Source organism: Apium graveolens, unplaced genomic scaffold (assembly GCF_009905375.1).
Source record: "Apium graveolens cultivar Ventura unplaced genomic scaffold, ASM990537v1 ctg4817, whole genome shotgun sequence".
NCBI lineage: Eukaryota > Viridiplantae > Streptophyta > Magnoliopsida > Apiales > Apiaceae > Apium > Apium graveolens.
Genome location: NW_027418701.1, coordinates 48,385 through 62,718, shown reverse-complemented (window position 1 = coordinate 62,718; position 14,334 = coordinate 48,385). Strand labels below are relative to the sequence as shown.

The 14,334-nt window shown below is 33.6% G+C and overlaps 1 pseudogene; it reads right to left on the bottom strand.

Moving 5' to 3' along the window:
* Positions 1 to 423: 423 nt before the first annotated feature.
* On the bottom strand, positions 424 to 12,809 carry LOC141702244 (pyrophosphate--fructose 6-phosphate 1-phosphotransferase subunit beta-like; annotated as a pseudogene).
* Positions 12,810 to 14,334: the final 1,525 nt, after the last annotated feature.

Genomic DNA, 14,334 nt, shown 5'->3' with positions numbered 1-14,334 from the left:
GTTTCATCAAGGACTTTTCGAAGATATCTAGCCGTTGTTGCAACTTGCTTGAGAAGGATGTTGTTCTTTCAAATTTGATATGAATGCTTGACGACATTCGAGACGCTCAAGAAGAGTTTGATAACCTGATTGGACAGAGCCTGTTTGAGATGATGTGTGATGTGGAGTGATTATGCGGTGGGCGCAGTTCTGTGGGCAGCGCATAATAATCTCTTTCATGTGGTCTACTATGCTAGCAAGACTTTAAATGGAGCTCAAATGAACTACACCACTACTGAGAAGGAGCTTTTGGCTATAGTCTTTGGTTTCGAAAAATTCGATCTTATTTACTTGGGACAAAAGTGACAGTGTTCACTGATCATGCGGCCATCCGCTATTTGGTTTCCAAGAAGGATTCGAAGCCTAGACTCATTCGTTGGGTGCTCTTGCTACAGGAATTTGAGTTAGAGATCAAGGATCAAAAAGGTACTCAGAATCAAGTAGCTGACCATCTCTCTAGATTGGAGAATCCCGAGTCTACTTCACTTGATAAGACATTGATCAACGAATCTTTTCCGGATGAGCAGTTGTTCGCAGTTCAGGAGGAAGAGCCATGGTTTGCAGATATTGTGAATTATCTTGTCAGCAATATAATGCCTCCTAATATGAATACAGCTCAAAAGAAGAAGTTTCTGCATGAGGTGAAGTGGTATATGTGGGATGAACCATATTTGTTTAGACAAGGAGCTGACCAGGTCATCAGGAGATGTATCCCATTCTGTGAGATAGGGCAAGAATTTTTTTTTCCAGAAGACCCCTGAGCGCCCATTACCCACGAATTATCTTCCCATTACCCACATTTTTAACCCTCAAACCCACTCCTAATCAAATTTTACCCTAATCTCTACCTTATATATATACAACTATTCCATATACTCCCCGATACACTTTCAAACCTTAAACTCTCTCCCATATTCAAAAACACAAATCTTAAAGACTTTTTCTCAGTTTCGATGGCACCCAAGAGATCCAGGACTATTGATAGCAGCAGCACTGTTCCTACTGCTGATTCTTCGAGGGGTACTGCTGCGAGGCCTCGTTTGTTTGATAGGGCTGCTGAGGAGGAGTATACTAGACTTCTGGGTAAACCGATTTTGAAGGAGAGGGGATTCTTACCATCGGGGAGGAATGGTGAGTTGTTGCTAATGATTGCTGAGAAGGGTTGGATTGCTTTTTGTGAGTCACCAGAGGCAGTTCCGATGAGCGTTGTTCGCGAGTTCTATGCGAACGCGAAGGCTGAAAACAATGGGTTTTCTGTTATGCGGGGGATGACGGTGGATTATCATATCACCCTGAGGCGATTCGCCGTATGATTGGGCAGCGACAGAGGAAGCCCACGGAGGAGAATTGGAACGAGAAGACTGCTGAAGATTTTGACTTGGATTTGATTTGTGCTACTCTCTGTAGGCCGGGCATAGTTTGGACTTTCAAGACTGGGACTAACGAGTATCGCCATTTTCCGGCGATTGCGATGAATAGGTATGCCCGTGCATGGAATGCCTTTATTTGCGCTAATATTCTGCCTACTTCACATGCACATGAGGTTACAGTTGAGCGAGCACAGTTGTTATGGGGTATTTTGAATGAGGAGTACTATGTGGACCTTGGTGAGTTTATCTACCAAGGAATTCTGAAGTTTTTGAGGGGAGCTAAGCACATGAACATCCCTTATGCATCCACTGTTACAAAGCTTTGCCGAGCAGTGGTAGTTCAGTGGCCGTCTCACGAGCAGTTGCAGCTACCGGCCGCTCCTATTGATTCCGGGACTCTGAATGCGATGCAGGAGTGGGCTGGTGGAGAGCCCGAGGAGCATGGGCTGGGTTATCGTCTTCCAGGAGGGCGTCCAGCACGTGGTGCTACCATGGTGAGGCCAGGGCGTGACGGGGCAGGCTCTTCTAGAGTTCATGAGGGTGCTGGGATGGCTGATGCCCAGTATAGGAGGCTGTCGAGGAGGATGGATGCTATGTATGATACGCAGAGCAGGTTTGCTCAGGAGCTCACCCTTGCGCTTGGGACTGCTTTTAGAGGCCTTGGAGCTGACATCCAGTGGCCAGTTTTTGGTGAGGACTCTGCATATCTGCCTCCTGATACTCCACCCTCTGAGGGTGATGATGATGATGATGATCTCTCCGAGTAGGTATACCCTGTGTTCCTTTCTACTACCTTCACTGGGGACAAGGAAAATTTTAAGTTAGGGGGTGGTAGTTGGTAGTTAAGGAATATTGTGTGTGTGTCATATAGTTGCATATTCATGATAGTTTAGTTCATATAAACGCACTTTTGCCATATAGTTTTTTTTTAATTTTATAACTTTATTTATCATGTCATTTAGCTCATGCATATACCATGATCCCTTTTGCGTTGCTTTACCAATTGATTTGTGATATTGATGCGGGTGTAGTGATAGCGTTAAAGTGATGTTGAGTCTTGTAGGTTGACGTGCATGCTAGAAACACTTGTAATTTCACTAAGTCTTAGAGAATACTTAAGGACTAGATTGTTTTTATGGTTTGATGGTTTTCAAGTTTAATCTATTGATTATGCTTAGAATTTATAATAGGTTTTTAGTGATAAAAGGCATAAAAAGAAAAATTGGAGTAAAAAGTGGAATTCATTGCTAATTGTGGCTAGGCGTCAAATGGCTAGTAGCCGGCTCGTATTTTTATGCGAGTAGTCTAGGGTTGAGCAAGATGGAGCGAAACGCACTTACTCAGAAATTTTGAAAAAATATTGAAAAAAAATATAGAAAAAAAAAAGAGAGAACAAAAGAAAAGAAAAAAAAAAGAAGTAAAAAGTTAATGCATAATTGATCACGAGTGGGCTCTTTGGTATTCGAGTTATTAAGTTCTTAGGGGACTTTGTGCCTAGTGACCTAAGGCTTTTATAGTCTGGGATCCGCTAACCTAACGCTCGCTACATGGATGTCATTGTATAAGTCTTTTGTGGACCTCACTCATTGCATGGTCAAATAAGCATTTGTGTGTTGTGTTTAATAAAAAGCATGATTCCGTAATAAGCTCCAGTAATCTTGAAGTGTTATAAGTCATTTTGTGCCTAGAATTTTATTCTTCGTATAATCATGTGATTACCTTGAGGATAGCCGAGTTATGATAATTGATCTAGTTTCGAAGCATATCTACTAAGCATCCGCACACACCACGTTTCCGGCTGTATGTTAATTTCCATGATCTGATTGATCTTTATTCGCTTAATTGCATTTGTTGAGATGTCGTAAGTTGGTTGGTTTGGTCGTAGTAAGGGGGATCGCTGCATTTCATATAGATTGCATTCATGCATGTTTTTGTTTTGTTTTTGAGTCTGTGACGCTTGAGGACAAGCATCGATTTAAGTTTGAGGTGTGATAAGTGACATTTTATACCACTTAGAACGTTTTATAATGGCTTGAATTGATGTCTTGGAATCAAGTATTTTGTGATTTTGATGCATTTTTCTAGTGTTTGTGCATTTCAGGGTATTAATTGCATTTCTGGAGATATTTCATCAAGAATAAGCCTTGGCATGTGTTTGACATTGCAAGTGGGAAGATGGGAGCAGAATGCAGCAAGAAACGGGAGCAAAAACAGAGCATTTTCCAGAAGGGGTCTGAGCGCCCGCTCAGCTCTGATGAGCGACCGCTCAGGAAGCTGAGCGCCCGCTCAGGAATGCTAAGCGGCCGCTCAGGGACGGAATTTTAAAATAATTATTTTAGACTCCTGATTCTGTTAAGCTTCCAACTTCTGAGTTAGCTGGGTTTTATGGGACTCCTATATAAGTAGTTTTCAGAGACGTTTCACATAGTGTTGGATCGTAGTATTAATCGAGGAGCAAGGAGATAAGGAAGAAGACCGTTTTAGCACACCGCAACGAAGAGGAAGCATATTTTCTTGTGATTCTTTATTTCGTTGTAACGTTGGATGCTAGTTTTCTTTACTTTGAACCTATTTACTCTTGTGACGTACTCTGGTTTAATATAAGTAGTTTTAATTATTCTCGTGTGTTATTATCATGTTTTCATATGAAACCATGATGACGATGAGTTCTATCATGGGCTAATCGTGATCATGTGGTCGTAACGGATTTACTATGGAATTCTTTAGTTAGTGTTTAATACCTTAGTGTGTGATGATTGTATGATATCTAGTATTGGTTGTGCTTATTCGTCTTATGTGTGTCGCGAACATATAAGATAGGGTGTTAATCTCTTGTGAAGCGACGGTGGATCTTGAGGTTGAGAACTTGCCATGCTAGCATAGGTTCGTGTATGTGTATGCATGATTAGTGGATAACTCTAACCGTTTTACTTGCCCTGTAATCTAAAGGAATAATATGTGTTTAAATCGTTATGTTGTCAAATTCTGTAGACATATAGGGTCTCAACATAATTGATGCCTATTCAACTTCTGTCTTAATTGTGGATGCTTGATAGAATGGTATTAGTACAATGAAAGTTGGCTTTTATCAGTTTCGTGTTGTTCGATTAATATCATAACTGTTGCATGCTAAGGGTAATAACAATGACTATTGAAGGAAGTAGTAATGAAGTTGTGATATCATGTGTGTTTTAATATTGTTAATTCAAGTGTCAATTAAGTGCTTAATTCTCGTAGTTAATTGTAGTTAATAATTAGTTAATCAAATCTAAGTGTTATTGTCTTGACATTGAGAAGTAATTATACATTGGTGAGTGAGTGTTAATTGAACATAATTAGTCTGAGTCTCTGTGGGAACGAACTAGAAAGTATTCTATATTACTTGTGAACGCGTATACTTGCGTGTATTATTAGCGCGTGTTTTTGCCTTAACAATTACTACAGGAGAAATTATAGGAAGTGCAAAACCAAACACAAACAAGAATATGCAATATAGTGTGTTGATTTGGGAGGAACCTAACTCTCCATTCCTTTCACTCCAATTAAAACTTTGGGAATTTAGTCTAGGTGTCCTTTTTCGTGACTGTATAGGTTGCATTGTGTAAGAATTATTTCAAGGTGAGGTATTTTGTTTACTGCCATTATTCTTTTCCTATTCACATAGTATTCAATTCTCAGGTTTGATACATCAAATACACTATATGTATTCATTCATATCGAGCTTATTACAAAATATTAGATTTTACTCTCCATGGTCCAAAAAAATTGTGTACACAAGCTGAAGGGAAAATTCCAGTGGGTTTGCTGAACTTCTAAATGACTAAATATCATATCTTATTCGATATTTGTCCATAACTAATGATCTTTACCCCATCCTCAAAGTTTAGAAAGTCCTCTTTAATTGTCTACCTATAATCAAAGCGAAATCAGAGGGTTGCATTTTAAAATATATTGTTTGGTTGTGTAAAGGTCTTAAAACAATACTTGTACATGTCCAAGTTTAACAATATGTACCATTCTGGACTTGATGAATGACCTTTAATTCATCAACCAATTTTATGCTGAGATTTTTAATAAAACTATTTTGTAATAGATTAGGCATTTATATGATAAATTCTTAGAGAGAACACATTTAAACGAACCCCTTTTCCATTGCCATGAAGCAATGCAGACATACAAGAAGTTGGAAGAGCAAACACTAAAGTCAATGTGAATTACCTTGCATGCAGTGTCGAACCCAAAACTTGTGGGAACCTCTTTGCACTTCAAGTCACCATCAATAGTCTTTGGGCATCCAATCACCCTAGTCTTTAAATTTTTACTCCTAATTATACAATTATAACAAAATTTCAGTTGCAATAAACTCAGGAACTAAGTGAGCAAAACTTTATAGAAGCAGAGGCAAGGAAGAAATTATCCATGCATTAACTTGTTTAAAACAGTTCACCTAAAGTTTTCAGCAAGGAGACATGCGTTAGTGTTTGAGTCATCTGCACCAATTGCAACAAGCCCATCAAGATCAAGCCTTAGCGCCGTCTCTTGAGCTTGCTTAAACTGAAACCAAATCATTCAACTCCAATTATATTGGAATTGCCCTACATAAAGCAATGAATTTAAGAACCAAAAAAAACCTGTTCAGGGGTCTCAATCTTGTCCCTTCAGCTGTAAATCATATCAAATCCACCCTGACACAATGAAACCATTTTTCATAAGTTCAACCAACTTCATTCTATCTGATATAGATTAGATTCAGAGCTAAACTAAAACGTAATTTGTAAAAATGCAGCGCCTACAAGTCTATTCAGATTTCAGACTATTTCCCAGAGTGAAGCTATGGAAATATTGGAATAAAAAACATGTTATATTGTAGAAGTAATACAAGTTTCAGGCACACCAGCTCTCTTTACCATTTCATTTATAAAAAATATGAGCTAACCAACATCCATCTACATTAAGTTTAAGACTGTTGAAGAATAAAAAAAAATCACATTTGGAATATCGATAGTATTGATTAAGGCGAAAGATAAACCTACGCACAAGACCCAAATACAGCCTAAGCTCGACGAAAAAAGGTAAGGTGCGTGCCTCATTAAGCATAGTCACCAAGGCAAGGTGTGCGCCTCATTAACTTAGACACTTCGATCAATATTATCTCTCTGTAGATGTGTATACATATTATGTGCTTTTAAACAATAAGTCTAAACTCATTTAGTGGCAAATAAAACATATAAGTACCAAACGTCAAAACTTGCTCGATTAAACATTCACAAGTGAATGACTTGCCTGATTTCTGTAACGGTAAATATATTCTGAGGTCAATGTCACATATTTACACTTCATGATCACAGCTGGACCACCCTTGAATCCATACAGTGTGCTCCCTTTGCAACGATTCTGCAAATAGTCTACATTCATGGTACGAAAGTAAAGTTTTAGTATCCATGTAAAGAAAAAAATATTAACATAACAGTATATAACAAAAGCACAACTAAATGACAAGCCTAGCACCTGCAACCTACTCCCTGAAAGACTAAGAACTTCTTCTAAGATAATTTGCAATAAGAAAATCTTGCATATTCGCATGTCAGTAACATGTGTCAATTGCAAAATTACTTGAAACAACTTCATCGAAGTTAACAATATCTTCTACTAGAGCGCTTTAGCTAAGATTTCCTTTTGACTTATAAGTAAAAAGTAGCTAAAAAGTACTTTTTCAACACTAGTTTCCAATTAAAAAAAATTAGGGGAGCCTACTAGTCTGATGTACTTTAAACGACCGCTACACTATGGTAACCTCAATTGCAGGTAAAACCGATTTCTTAATTACAGTACCAATCATGTAACTAATGATATAAGGATAGCAACCTACATATTATCAGAAATGCCCTAAAGCATTTGGATTACTTAAAAACTTCAACAATCCAAGGTTTAAGATGCTACCGTAAATTCCCGAAATGACATTATGCCCTCCAGGAGTTTGGCCTCCAGATAGAACCACACCTATCTTCAGATTTTGACCAGATCCCAATCCCTTTCCGTCACCAGGTACCAACATTGCTGAAGGCTGTCCAAACAAGCATGGGAACAACTTGGCAATTTCATCTGCAAATAAATGGAAAATCAGTCGAAACTTCTACTCCTCTAAGTTGGACAACCTTAGGTAATAAAGCCCAGATCTTAAGTTCAGAACACGAGTCAAACAAAAAATATACAGGCACACACATACATATACCTTAATTATCACTCTAAGCTCCGGACCTACAAAACACACATGTAATGTACATACATCTAAATCTAATTCAAACAAAGAAATAATACGATTCATCAAATTGGTTCAATTTTGCGGTTCAAAAAAAGTGCAATCAGAACCAACAATTATTGGAACTTTTGTACATATTTGTAACAACACCAATCCGACATTGGAACATGTAAGACTGTTGGTCTAGAATATAAGATTGAGTAAAAGCGACCACCAAGGAAGTAACATATACTGACCTTTTGGGGGCTTACTGTAAGCTTTATCACCGGGGTTAATGGCATTTGGGGAAGTGTACATTGGACATATATGTTAGATTTAGATTCAGGATACATTCGTATTTTCGATTAAGGCTCAGGTCTGACCTGTGCAGTCATATATAAACCATGTGCATTTGATTCACGTAGAATAGAAATAACACTATGCAAAACACTAATTCTAATTCTATTTTTTCCTTTGTCAGGATAACGTGAAATGAAGTGCTTTACGCTTATATACATTTGATTTAAAAACAGAACTAAAACAATGTAGCAAACTAATTCCACTTTTTCGATCCAACAAACAAAAGGAGAATGAGAAGCGGCTAGTTAACTTATAAACATACACATACATGATACATCCACTTAATTAATCACTGATTAACCTAAAAAATAACGCATAATGCAAGCATAAACAGAATCAGTCCAACCTAATACACACCTAAATGCAAACATTCGATTAAACCGAACAATTACGCAACGCAACAAACCAATTTCACAATGCAACTCAAGCCACACATAATCCAAACTTACACACACACTACAATCATCACACACACATAATAACTGACATAATTACACACACAAATATACACAAATAGAGATAGAATACAACCTGGATTGCCAGCAGCAGAGCTATCAGGTCCATCAACAATGCTAAACTCTTTCTTAATAACAGCAGGAAGAGGAAGCGCGTGATCTTTACGACTGTTCTGCACTTCACTGTACACCGTTGATATTCTCCCGGTCACCGGTGGTGATTTAACGGCGGTGATGCCGTTGGAAACCACCGCAGCAGGCGCCATTGAGATTGCAGAGATAGAAAAATATGTATTAGTAGTAGTCGAGAGATTTTGGATTTGAGTAGTTAAGTTGCTGAGGCCTGAGGGTGGTTTTGTGTGTGCAGCAACTTCAGGTGTGTAGGACTCTAGAGTAATTTTCTTGGCTCAATCAAGCTTAAATTTGTACCTGCGCAGGTATATCCGTATCAACTAATCACGGGTACGAGTTAACATATTAGGAAATTACTCAAATTTGACATAAAATATTGGAATTTGTCTTCCTTATCGAGCATTAACGAGTCTATATGATTTTAAAAAAAAATATAACAAAATATTTTTATATAAATATTCAATATTTTAAATATATTTTATATATTTATAGAATCAAACTCGAATTGAATCAATTATATTTCGAGTTTTTGTCCAAAATTCCCTTATCTTTTTTAAAATTCTCATGATTCCTTTCATTCTCCCACATTTTAAGAACATTTCATGGACACGATTATCCTATTTTGATTATTATGGGCACTTATGGTGTCAGTATCAGTTTTTATGTATATGTGTATTTTCTGTTACGAAAATTATCAATAATTGAAAGTAATAATTTGTCGAAGAGAGAAGAAAAATGTTAAAAATACATTTGAATTATAAAATTCTATCATAATTTCTGTAAACATTATTTGTAGCTTTTTTATTACATAAATTTATAGCACACATTTTAATTAAGTGTTATGACATACTTACATGTCTATAAAATGAAACATTTTATAGACAAAGTGGCAAATCTCGAGGTTATTAATTTTTATTTGAATTCATGATTATCATCTCATGGCTAAACATTTATTCTTGAAAAAATATCATTACACAAACAATCTTGATTTCAATCTCCACACTAATCAAAATATCGGGAACTTTTGTTAAGTAACAAAATTTTGAGATGTTTCCTACATATTAATTTCACTGAATTTCAAACGTTTGATTATCTTTATTATTATCTCTCATGTTAAAGTTGAATGGCAACTAAGTCTAGGATATGAGTCCAAACGAGTACGTATCGAGTTTTTATACTGTTGTGACACGATTTATGTTAAAAAAATTTCAGTAAGAATTTATTTAAGAAAAATTGAAACTGCAATAAATTTTTCTTCTAAATTAGTATAAGTCAAGGAAATTAAAGAGAAATTCAAAGGTAAATGGGTGAATTTTACGGTAGACAACATTTGTATATTAAAGGTATAAGTTCATATTTATTATTCTTTGAACAAGTACCGAGGAAATACGAATACTTGCGAGATATTCAGTTTCTTGTTAAAACTCTTAATCCTACAAGAACCTCTATAAAGAACATCTAGAAAGTGAAATGAAATACATGAAACTGTTAACGGGAACAATCATATTTATGATTCTCTAGGTCATGAGCCAGTAATACTGATTGATTAGTCACTTGACCTTTGTGAAAAAAGTGTATATTAAACTATCGCGGAATGTTACATAGTGAATGTAGTGAGGATTGACACAAATATACTACCTTACGAGTATATTGTTTGTAGGTCAGGCTCTACAATTACACATGAAATTTTAACGTACATTAATCACTAAATTATACTAAATTGTGGAGCTAGAGCCAGAAACATTATACATGTAAGGCACTACATTATTTCCACCCCTCACAACGTTCTTAAGCAGCATTCCGCGATAACATAACACTATTTTCACAATGGTCAACTAACTAATCAATAAGTATTACTGGCTCATGACCAAGAGAATCATAAATCTCATTTATTCTATTAATAATTTTATTTCTCCCATTTTACTTAATGGATGCCATTTACTGAGATTCATGTGAGATTAACTATTTAAATGAGAACCTAGATTTCTCGCTAATGTTCGTATTCCCTCAATAATTGTTTAAAGGATAATAAAACTGAACTTATTCCTTTAAATATGCACGTCTCGGTTACCACAAAAATCATATATTCACCTTTGAATTGCTCTTTAATTTCCTTGACTTCTAGTCATTTAGAAGAAAAATTAAATACAGTTTTAACTTTTCCCAAATGAATTTCTACTAGAAAAATCTTAATACACATCATGCAATAATGGTGATCTAGACCAATATACATGCAATTGGAGTCATAGACTAGATTTAAAATATGATTGTAACATGAGAGAATATGACAAGTACAATCAAATATATAAAACTCAATGATATCATGAAAAATGCCCGATGTATCTCTAATGTACTGTAAAACAAAGAATCAAAAATTGGCCTTGTATTAGTATTTTTTCGATAATATATATAATCCCCGAGATTTGCCACTTCTAAAGTTTATCTATGATATCATTTGTAAAGGTACAAACATGTCACATCAATCAATCATAATGAGTATCATAAAGTTTGCACTTTGAGAACATGTAATGGAGTATAGGTCATAAACGATGTTTACAAAAATGATGATAACACTTCCTAATTTTGATGTAACAATAAAGATCATTCTATTTTCCCTCTCTAACATTCAGCTCTCTTTTCATACTTCATAGTTCCTTTAATATAAAATATAAGTGTGTGCACGAACACACATGATTACGACTATCACAACCATTACAATCACAATGAACATACAATATTTTAAGGTTAGTAAAATTATCAAAGCAAATACAATACACAAGTTCCAAGTTACACCAACAAGTCTTAATGATAATTTAGCAAAAATTTATATCATGAATGTTGCAAAATGATGATATTAATATCATGAGTTGAAAGTGTAGTTTAATAATTATAGTTGTCGGTGAGAGAAGAACATGAACATATATTACCTGAATAAGAACCAATCTCTATGGTAAAAGCAACACATTATTGTTGGAAGTAATTACAACAATAATGAATGCTACGACAACTACTCCTCAAAATCATACTTGTAGTATATAGTAAAACTTTAGCATATATTTCATTCTATTATAAGAAATTGAATAATGATATTTAGGCTTAATATATTTAAATTTTAGGCTGAAAATTTGATTATAGTTTTGAAATGATTTAGAAACTAACAATATTTCTCCTGAACAAACTTAACACATTAAATATAAATGATATTTTATGTTATTTTAAAGTAACAAAAAAAATTATGATTCAATAATTGCCTCCCCAAAAAGTATCATTTATGCCATATACCAATAAAATGTAATCATGTTCATGATCTAACATGACGACATAAAGAGCTATTCTAGACAGTTTAAATTATTTATAATCAAGAGAAAATTTTATTTATAATTTTTAGTTTTGCTACAAATATTCAAATTTTGTTATAAATATTCAGATATAGATAGAAATACCAATTATATCTACCTAATTTTTTGTAGTCTTTATTTTTCTTCCGATAAATAAGTACAATAACTTTGTACACTTGATAAGAATGCACTTGAGAGGTATGAAATTCATAAATTGAGAATATACATGAAAAATATATGTTCTTAAGAAACTAATAGTTAACAATTAGAAAATATTAAATTGAAGAATTTGTAGGGAACAAAACTTAAAAAAATTAAAGTCAAATGTAATAAATCATAAAATAAACTGTGAAAGTCGTATGAGAATAGAATTAAGATAAATAATATTTTAAAAATAAAAATAAAATAACAATCATTATGAAAATACGTCTTCTACGTATATAATCAATCAAATGGATTTAAAAATAAAACAAATAAAAATAAAATCGAACATTTAACATAACTTACGATTAGTAGCATAAGCAAACATAAAATCTAAGTATACGGTTTTGTCATAACTAGAATCGATCTAAAAAGTTACAAAAAAAGGAAAACGAACAAGATGAACAATATCATTAGATTCACCATATCAACAAATTAATAAAAAAGGCCAATAAATGAAAAAATTTGAGACCTAGAAAAATGAATATAACAATCTTAAAATTAATAATTCACAATAAATTAACAAAATTATATTGAGAATAAAAGAATAATCATGAAAACTAAATAGAAAGAAAATTTACCTGAATTAGCACATGAACCGAAAACAAATCTTAAAAGTGAGATCTGAAATATTGAACCTTTAATTGTATCAATACTAAAGAAAGCTTCAATACCTGTAAAAAAACTTGAATACACTCATTCAATTACATATGTCAATACATGTAGATTAACAAGAAAAAAAATGAGCTAATTAATATAAAAAGCGTGTGAAATATAATAGGATGAATTTTATAATCTTAAAATCAACAAATCACGATAAATCAAGATAATTTTGCTAAGTAGAAGAAGAAGATCATGTTAACTGAATCGAAAATAAAAATACTTGACCTAGCATATGAATCGAAAGCAGATCTAACAGTGAGATTTCGAAAATTGAATATTTCATTTCGTCAGTCTTGAAGAATGTCACACTATATTTGAATCAATTTCATCTTCCATTACCTGTAGATAAAGAAAAATAAAGATCAGCAAATTAACATAAAAAGCTTATGAGATACAAAAAGATGTATTAACAATCTTAATTTCAAAATCAACACAAATTATGTTGAGAAGATGAAGAAGATGATGATAACTAAATCGAAACAAAAAGAAATACCTGAAGTAGCACATGAATCAAAATTAGATCCTAACATTAAGATCAGAAAGATTGAATCTTAATTTTATCAAAATTAAAGAAAGTCGGGTTATAGTCGATCAATTTGGAGATGTACAAATATTATGTAGTGATTTATACACACATCTTATGTGATACAGTATTTATCTACGAAACAATTATAACTATATTAAATATTAAATTAGCTATGAACCATTGGATTTGATTCCAATCTAATGGTGTAAAATAACTCGAATGGTTTTCTCTCGTACTCAATGTAAAAAGGTTCACTCTAGATAAACTTGTACATGTATGAACTATGTGACTACATGGTGCTTTACAACGACTTTATGAATTTATTTCAAATGTCCCGAACGTAAGAATATTAAGAAAATTGCAACATATATCAATTGAAGGTTTTTTTAACTATTTTCATTAGTATATTTTTTATATAAAACTAAAATATAACTTTAGTGATTTATAGAGAATTTTTTTATGTCAAAGTTAATTTAAAATTTATTTTTATTAGGATTCACGCATTAGGTTTGATGATACCAATCACTAAAAATAGAGTTCTAATTTATTTACTAGTCAATGGATAATATTATTATGAAGTATCCATTAATCTAGAAAACTTTTTATCAGAAGAATTATGTTAGATATTGAGTGCAATGAAATATAACACATAGAGGTGGTGAATGTGTTTCTTTGGATTTTAATTGGATATGGAAATGTTTGGCTTATAAATGAACAAAGCAGATATGAACTTGTAGAGATAAATTATTTAACAATAAGCACACAAATACAATATCAAAAATTCACTTGATTGAATAGATCAAATTTGTTTTGCTATAAATCCGTATTTTTGAAAGCAAAAACTCATCTACATATCTTGAGAGAGAATACAAGATATTTTTTTAGATCTGTTTCATAACTTCTAAATTAAGGACCCGTGCATGCTTTATAGACCAACATCACATGATTACAAAACTTGTACTAAAATATACTAAGACAGTTTTTAAAGCTATCGTGATACCCTCAACCCCGG